This window comes from Scyliorhinus canicula, chromosome 6, assembly GCF_902713615.1.
Source record: "Scyliorhinus canicula chromosome 6, sScyCan1.1, whole genome shotgun sequence".
NCBI lineage: Eukaryota > Metazoa > Chordata > Chondrichthyes > Carcharhiniformes > Scyliorhinidae > Scyliorhinus > Scyliorhinus canicula.
Genome location: NC_052151.1, coordinates 91431470 through 91439842, shown reverse-complemented (window position 1 = coordinate 91439842; position 8373 = coordinate 91431470).

Below are 8373 nucleotides of genomic sequence, written 5' to 3'. Positions count from 1 at the left end.
AAACTACATTGAACTGAAGGAACCCAGATATCGGTTAAAAAATGTAGTTTCAATCATTTGCATAAAGATTTGCCACAAGGTTTCAAAATAAAATGGTGCAAATACGAAAGTACTACTCCTCTTTGGATAATAATAAACAGCTTTGTTTCAACATACTGCAAGTCCTCTGCCATGCTTTAATAAAAATAAAAGATTTACAGCAATAGTTCATCTTACATTAAGTGGTAAAGATCCATAAATTAAAAGTGGAAGATTGGAATGACATCCGAGGATGAAGCTGATTCTGGTACAGTTTCCATGGCAACGTAATTACGTTGGAAAGCACACGCATCAGTACTCTTTTCTTTAACATATATCTGGATTCCTTCAGTTCAATGTAGTTTATCTATCAACCAGTCAGTGCTAATATCATTATGAGAGGAAAGATTTTAAATGTTATTGCCATTGATATTATCTTAAACGTTTGATAGTTTATCTATCAACCAGTAGGTACCAATGTCATTATTGGAGAAATTATTTTAATTGTCATTTTGACATCTCACCATAGAAGCTGAATGGTCCAAATAAAATAATCCAGAAACACCCAAGGATGTTGGATGATTGGAACAAGTAGGACGAGGAGGGGAGAAAGGTCATTGTTATTAATAGCAGTACGGGAGCAGCTTACATAGCTCTATTATGGCAAGCCCAGGATTGTAACATGTATAGCTACAGCTTTTTAAGTAAAATCATTTTTCTTTCTTAACTTTGGATTTTGTAACAATAATTATAAATGAAAAGCTGAAGAAAAAAAGACCCTCTGCTTTGAGCATCTCCTTGTCTTCAGCGACTTTAGCATTCCTGTAAAACCCTGCTCTCTTTCAAAGTCGCTGCATTACTGTCTTCACTTAAAATCATTACCAATATATCCATAAGTTCCCACTTAACCTTGGTATCTTGAGATGGTTTCCCACCTCTGAGGTTTCTGGTTGTAAAACGGGCTGTGTAGAGTTAGTAGTTGCAGCACTAAAGGAGCTGGTTCAGTTAGAAAATGACACGGTGTCCACCGTGACCACTTCCAGCGTCACTTGTACCAATCACCATGTTTTGAATTGCATGGGTACTCATCCATGCACACGACATTAGCAAATTAGGCAAATCATGACAACAGTCAGTGTCTAGCTTTGATTTGGTGCATGATCTAACATTTTTTACTTTGCCAATCCAGTTAACAGTCTCTCTTAAACGCACATTCATTCAGCTACAAGAGAGAACAGCACCCCCCCTCCACAGCACCCCACACCCCCAATCCTGCATGCCAACACTATTTGCAGGCATCATCCAACTTTCAGGTAAGGTGCTTTTGACTACAATTAGTCAAAGCACTGCTGCTGGAGGAGTTGATATAATTATTTCAGTCAGGTGGGAGGTGTGCTGGACTTTAGGAGGACTGGTATGAGTTTGAAAGGCCCCTGAGTTCATTATCTGTTCCCAGTAATGGGGTTATATTTGCAGTTCCTCTCGTATTGCAGCATCTGAAGGAGATGGAGTAAAGGCAGAAGAGATGAGAAGCTGTTTGCAGAGTGAGTTAGAGGAGATGGAGGGCTCCCTAGCCGGAATTTGTACCCACCCAAGGTCTACAGAGAACACTTCTTACACCTGGATCTTAGCCAGGAGCCATGTGTGGGATGGCTGCACTTCATCAAGCAAGTGGCCAGTGAACTATGATACCTGGTTTAATAGGACCAATGCCCCCAGAGTAGGGCAAGGGTGTCATGGCACTGACCCTGACCCTGATTTTTTATAGTAAGAAGTCTTACAACACCAGACTAAAGTCCAACATGTTTGTTTCAAACACTAGCTTTCGGAGCTAGTGATTCACCTGAGGAAGGAGCAGTGCTCTGAAAGCTTGTGTTTGAAACAAACATGTTGGACTTTAACCTGGTGTTGTCAGACTTCTTACTGTGCTCACCCCAGTCCAACGCCGGCATCTCCACATCCTAACTTTTTATGCCAGCCAATCATTCCAGGCTGCAGCCGATCACTACTATCTCTCAGTTTGTCGTGCATTGCTGCATCAGGGTGGTCACTGAGGTCTTGTACACCAAGATACTGGACTTCATTATTTTCTGTTCAACAACTGAAAGAACCAGGAGGTGTGGACATGTGGCCTGACCAGGATAGCAGGCTTCCCTATTGTGCAGGGAGCCATTAACCACATACATGTGACCTTGCGGGGTCTGCAATTGGAAAAGGCTGTTCTTCCTGAATATGCAGCTCATGTGCGACTACATCCAGAACACATTGATAGTGAATTCCTATTAATTTATGAATCTTTCATTCTGTGCAGCGTCTGTCATTCCAGCAATTTCTGAGTCACCATATTGAACCAGAGTATGGCTGTTTGGTAACAAAGATTACTGACTATACATGTCGCTGATGACTCCCCTCCACAACACAGGGAAGGAACACTTACAATGCTAGCCATGCTAAACTAGAAATATCGTAGAACAGAGCACATTTTTGATGCCGGGACCACTCAGAGCCGGGAGCTCTCCAACACTCTCTACAGCAGGTATCCTGATTCATGGTGGTCTGCAACCTAACCACTATGTGGCTGCACCTTTGCCATGAGGAGGAAGAGGAAGAGGAGAAGGGAGGAGACAGCAGGTGCACCTACATTCCAGATGGGTTGTTTGTGAGTGCATCATTAGGCATTGGTTCTTCTGAATGAAACTTTGATGTTCAACATTGTCCCACATTGCCATCTCTATTACACATCATCATTGTGTCCTCTTGGCTACAATCCTGAAATAAAAGGCAATACAAATCAACCATTCCATACCAATGCTATCCAACTAACATTCCTACAATATATATGTGGTGGTATGATTTGCATAGCTGTCTGCCATTGGTGCAGAACACCGGCTTACCATTGGCCCTGGTCGGTCATGTGCCTCTCGACCAATTGGTTGAGACCGGTCATGTGACGGCTCTCCAATTGGTCAAGAGCCTGAGTTAACCACGCCACCATACCGAGGTATAAATAGTCAGAACGCCCAGCGGTCGTCCATTTTATTGTAGTTTACTGCAGGGCTAAGTTCTAGCTTATTAGAGCCTAACTTTTGTATAGCAACTCGTCTCTCGTACAATTGATGGCTCATCAATATACAACACTCAATGAATCACCCTTGTGTATTTCCTCAGTGACTGTCTTGTGGGTGTCATTGTTGGGTATAGTGTTCCAATGCAGTGCTATTCTAGTTGCAGCAGCAAGGCTGGTGAAAGGCTTTGAATTTCAACGGGGAAGACTGCAGATGCAGGGCACAATGGGATGAGTTTACGACAGCGCGGTTTACTTGTGCTCTCAATTTTTGTGAACGTGGCGTGGTGGCTGTGGACTGTGTCCAGCGCCGTCACAGTCGGGGTGGGTAGCCATGCCGCTGGCAGAGTGTGGCTTCAGCGAGGGCTGGGGTTCTGGTGGGGGTTGGTGAGGGTCCGCACGTGGCCGGCACCGTGCTGTACAGCGCAACCGCTGCAGGTCGCTACCGTGCGCATGCGCGGCCACGGACCCGGCCGTTTATTCCGTGAAGGCCGTGTGTTTTGCTTGGCTAGTCCCTCACCAGTCAGAGGCTCGGTACTGGGGTCTCGCCGATTGTTTCAGTGTAGAACGAGACACGGTCTCCGGACATAGCCTCAAAATAGGAGAATCCAGCCCCCTGCTATACAACGGCACTTTGACTCTTGGCTTCGGCAAGTTTCATTCCGCCGAAGCTGCACTTGAGTAATTTTCTGCTGGCAAGCCCAGCAGGAAAGGTTCTGTCATATTATCCACTCCTGTATATAATGAAGTGCAGACAGGCAGTGATTGACACATAGAATGACCAGTAAGCACACAGCACAGTGCAGCCAATCACCAGACAGGACACTACCACTATAAAGCCAGTGGGCACTAGTTTTCCCGCGCTCTCTAGATCCAGCCACTGAGACATTCAGAGTCAACGAGCTAGCCAGTGCAAACACCACGCGATAACGAGTGAGTCTGGTCAGGCTAATACCAGGTCTCCAGTCAGTTCAGTATAGTGTTGACCTACAGCTGAGCATGTATATTAGTTATATCGTTGAATAAAATCGTGTTGGATCTTCTCCAGTGTTAGAGGTCTGTCTCTCGCCACATTGCATCAAGTGCAGTCCACGTCGAACCAACCTGCCTAACACATCATGGTACCAGAGTGATACTGATATTGACGGACCTACCTCGAGTGAATCAGCATTGACCAGCAAGCAGCCATCCGGTGAAATGGAAACATCCAGCCTCCTCCGCAGCTCCGCATCTCCGGCAACCTCGGCGCCCATTGGAAGATCTTCAAGCAAAAGTTCCTCTTATGCATCGAGGCCACCGACCTCGAGGCCGCGTTGGATGCCAGGAAGATTGTGCTATTTCTCTCCACAGCTGGGGACCAAGCCATCCGCACCTACAACTCCCTTGAAGGCTGAAGGCGAAGACAAGACGAAATTCAGTCCTGCTGAAGTTCGACAGCCACTGCGACATTGAGGTGAATGAGATCTTTGAACGGTATGTTTTCCAGCAGAGGCTTCAGGGTAAGATGAACCTTTTCAGTCCTTCTTGACCCATCTCCGCATCCTCGCGCAGTCATGTAACTATGACTCGACAGCTGATTCCATGATCCGGATCAGATCATTTTCGGGGTCCACTCCGACTCCCTTCGCCAGCAGCTCCTGAAAGTCAAGCAGTTGACCCTCACTATCGCTATCGAGATATGTGTTGTCCATGAACATGCAAACAATCGTTATTCCCACATCAGGGCGGTAGAGACTGCAAAGCTGGCCTCCTACAAGGCAGAACGGGTGCAGGCCATCGCACAGATGCAGGGCCTGAGCATCGAGGAGAGTGGCCATTTTGCGCGCTTTTCCCGGGTCCCTGCGCATGTGCACCACGACCGAGGGGACGACGAGACCGACGACCGGACTGCGCAGGTGCGTATGTCGATCGACCGCACTGCGCATGCGCGATGGCGCACAGAACACGCCGAAGTTGGCGTCATGACGTGTCCAAATTGTGGCTCCGCCCATTTAAAGCGGCAATGTCCGGCAAAAGGACGCCAGTGTCTACAGTGTGGGAAGCTTGGCCACAACGCAGCCCTTTGCAGATCTGCTCCACCGCTCAGCAGCCAGCAATCCTGCCGGCCTCCGCGACCACCGCGATGGCAGCGATCCCGCCTATCCAAGTGCAGCCGGCTCCTGATCCACCACTCCGGCGGTCAACAAGAATTTGTCGCCCACCACAAAGACTAAATCTATAGACTGAACTTTTGTACATTTTGTGACCTCATCGATTTGACCTCTGTAAATATCATTTTGTTTGCCCTGTACCTGCGTTATCGACACCTTCCTAAGTATATACGTTCATTTGGCACCTTTTGTATATAGTCAGCCACATATACATACATATCCGCATGCACACCTTAATATTTATTTATCTAAAAAAAAGGGGGAAGATGTCATATTATCCACTCATGTATATAATGAAGTGCAGACAGGCAGTGATTGACACACAGGATGACCAGTAAGCACACAGCACAGTGCAGCCAATCACCAGACAGGACACTACCACTATAAAGCCAGAGGGCACTAGGTTTCCCGCTCTCTCTGGACCCAGCCACTGAGACAGTCAGAGTCCACGAGCTAGCCAGTGCAAACACCATGCAGTAGCTAGTAAGTCTGGTCAGGAAAGTACCAGGTCTCCAGTCAGTTCAGTATAGTGTCGACGCACAGCTGAGCTATGTATATTAGTATGTCGTTGAATAAAATCGTGTTGGATCTTCTCCAGTGTTAGAGGTCTGTCTCTCGCCACACTGCATCAAGTGCAGTCCACGTCGAAACAACCTGCCTAACACATCAATGTGGTAGTATGACTAGGGGTATTACGGTACCTTAGAGGTGAGCTGCTATTGGTGCAGAGGACTCACTGCCCATTGGCCCGGGTAAGACATATGCCTCTCAGCCGATTGGCTGAGAGGTAGGTAGCTCCGCCTACAAGGCGGGATATAAGAACCCGTGCTTCCCGGCAGTCGGCCATTCTTCCGTACGTCTGCTGCCGGGCACACATCTTGTGCATTAAAGCCTTTTGTTTGGATCACATCTTCGTCTCGTGTCCAATTGATGGTGCATCAATCAGGTTCTTCACAGATTGGGGTGCCATTTTGTCTGGCTGCCCTGATCGTTTCCCCCCCATTTTTGAACCCCCCTGCCACCCAACTCAGGGAGACTCCCCAGGAACATCACCTCATGCCCCCATCCAGCTGATAAGGCCCCGCACCCCAGGACCAATCCCAAGCAGTGCCAACCTGGCCCCGGGGAACCTTTGCACTGCCAAGGTTCCTGAGTGCCAGAGGGAGTGCCAGAGTACTATCCTACCATGCCCCCAACAACCAGGGGTCTCTAATGACCTGGGAGACCCCCTCCAGGTGCCATTACGACTGGTCCACATTTGTGGAAACCATTACTGAACTACTCCCTAACGAAGTCTCCCTGTTGCGTCCATTAGGTTCTGGGGGCCGGGAGAATACCGTTAAAGCATATTTAAATGAACCTATTGGATAATTTTAACATGCAGATTTGGGTCGCACACAGTGACGGCGAAATCCAGATCATGACGTCTCACAAGATTTTGTTAAATCACGCAAGGCACTTCGAGCACCACAAATCTCACGAGAGGCCTCTTGCGAGATTCAATGGCCTCATCCCGACACTGTCGAGGACAACGAGGTTGCTGAATCGTGTCCTATATCAGAATTTTAAAAAAACTCTAGTTACCCATTAAATGGTGAAGAGATCAAAACACTTCTGTATCGATCTGTATTACATACATCAGCTGTTTAGCTGTAGGAAATCTGCCCAAGGACACATCTTGCTGACAGTGGTCATTATCAAGAATGGTAAGAAGCCTTACAACACCAGGTTAAAGCCCAACAGGTTTGTTTCAAATCACTAGCTTTCGGAGTACTGCTCCTTGAAGCTCCGAGAGCTAGTGATTTGAAACAAACTTGCTGGACTTTAACCTGGTGTTGTAAGACTTCTTACTGTGCCCACCCCAGTCCAACACTGACATCTCCACATCATGATTATCAAGAATGACAATGAACAATGTGGGATCTTTTCACCATTTGTATTGGTGTCAGTTTGTCTGGAAGGATGACATGAATATACAGAATTGGTATTGCAGTGGACATTTCTATCTTGGGAAAGCCATTATACTTAGACAAGAGGGGTGATTGAAACCCATATTCTTGATATCAGGGAGCCGGTGGTAAATATTGGAGACAGCATGTCTTTGCACTGATTGGATATAATAATCAAGTAAGCATGCACTTGTTGGAATTAGATAATTGTCCTCATTTACTATGCATGTTGGAAACCTAGGGTGGGATTCTCCGGGAATCGGTGGAGGCGGGGGATCCCGGTGGGAAAGAGTGGCGTGAACCACTCCAGCGTCGTGTCGCCCCAAAGGTGTGGAATCCTCTGCACTTTCAGGGGCCGGCCAGCGTGGAAGGCCTTTGGTGCCGCGCCAGCCGGGGCCGAAGAGACTCCGCCGGCCGGCGCGGGTCCACGCAAGCGTGGGAGCATCAGCATCTGCTGACGTGGGCCCCGACCGCGGGCCAGGCCACCGTGGGGGCACCTCCCGAGGCCAGATTCCCCCATGACCCACCAAGAACCTCGGAGCCCGCTCGCGCCGCCAGGTACCGCTGGTAAGGGACCAACTCCAAGGTACGCCGGCAGGACTGGCATAGAACGGGCGAGACTTTGGCCCATCACGGGCCGGAGAATCCGCGGGGGGGAGGTCACCGACCGGCATGGCGCGATTCCCGCCTCCGCCAAATCTCCGGCGCCGGAGAATTCGGCAGCTGGCAGGGGAATGGAGTCACTCCACTGCCTCCCCCCCCCCCCCGCCCCGGCGATTTTCCAACCCAGCGAGGGTCGCAGAATCCCACCCTAATTTCCTGCATTACTTTTAGTGGACAAAGGTCAATCAGTTATTGCTGCACTCATTCGTAGGCTTTATCCAATTGTTAGGTATCTGTGTTTCCCAGAACCAGCTTTGAACTGTACCATAGTTTCTTGACTGTCTTTGGGTCCAAATCCTGGAACACCCTTTCTGACAGCATTATGAGAGCACTTGCACCAGATGGACTGCAGCAGTTCAAGAATGCAGCTCATCATCAGCTTCTCAAGGACAATTGGGGATAGGGCCGAGTCGGTAATGCTTATACCCCATAAACAAATAAAAGCAACAATAATTTCCTCTATTCAATTAAGAGCCAGATTTCCAATTTTGCCTTTACAAATACTGAAAAAGACTACTATACCAACTCT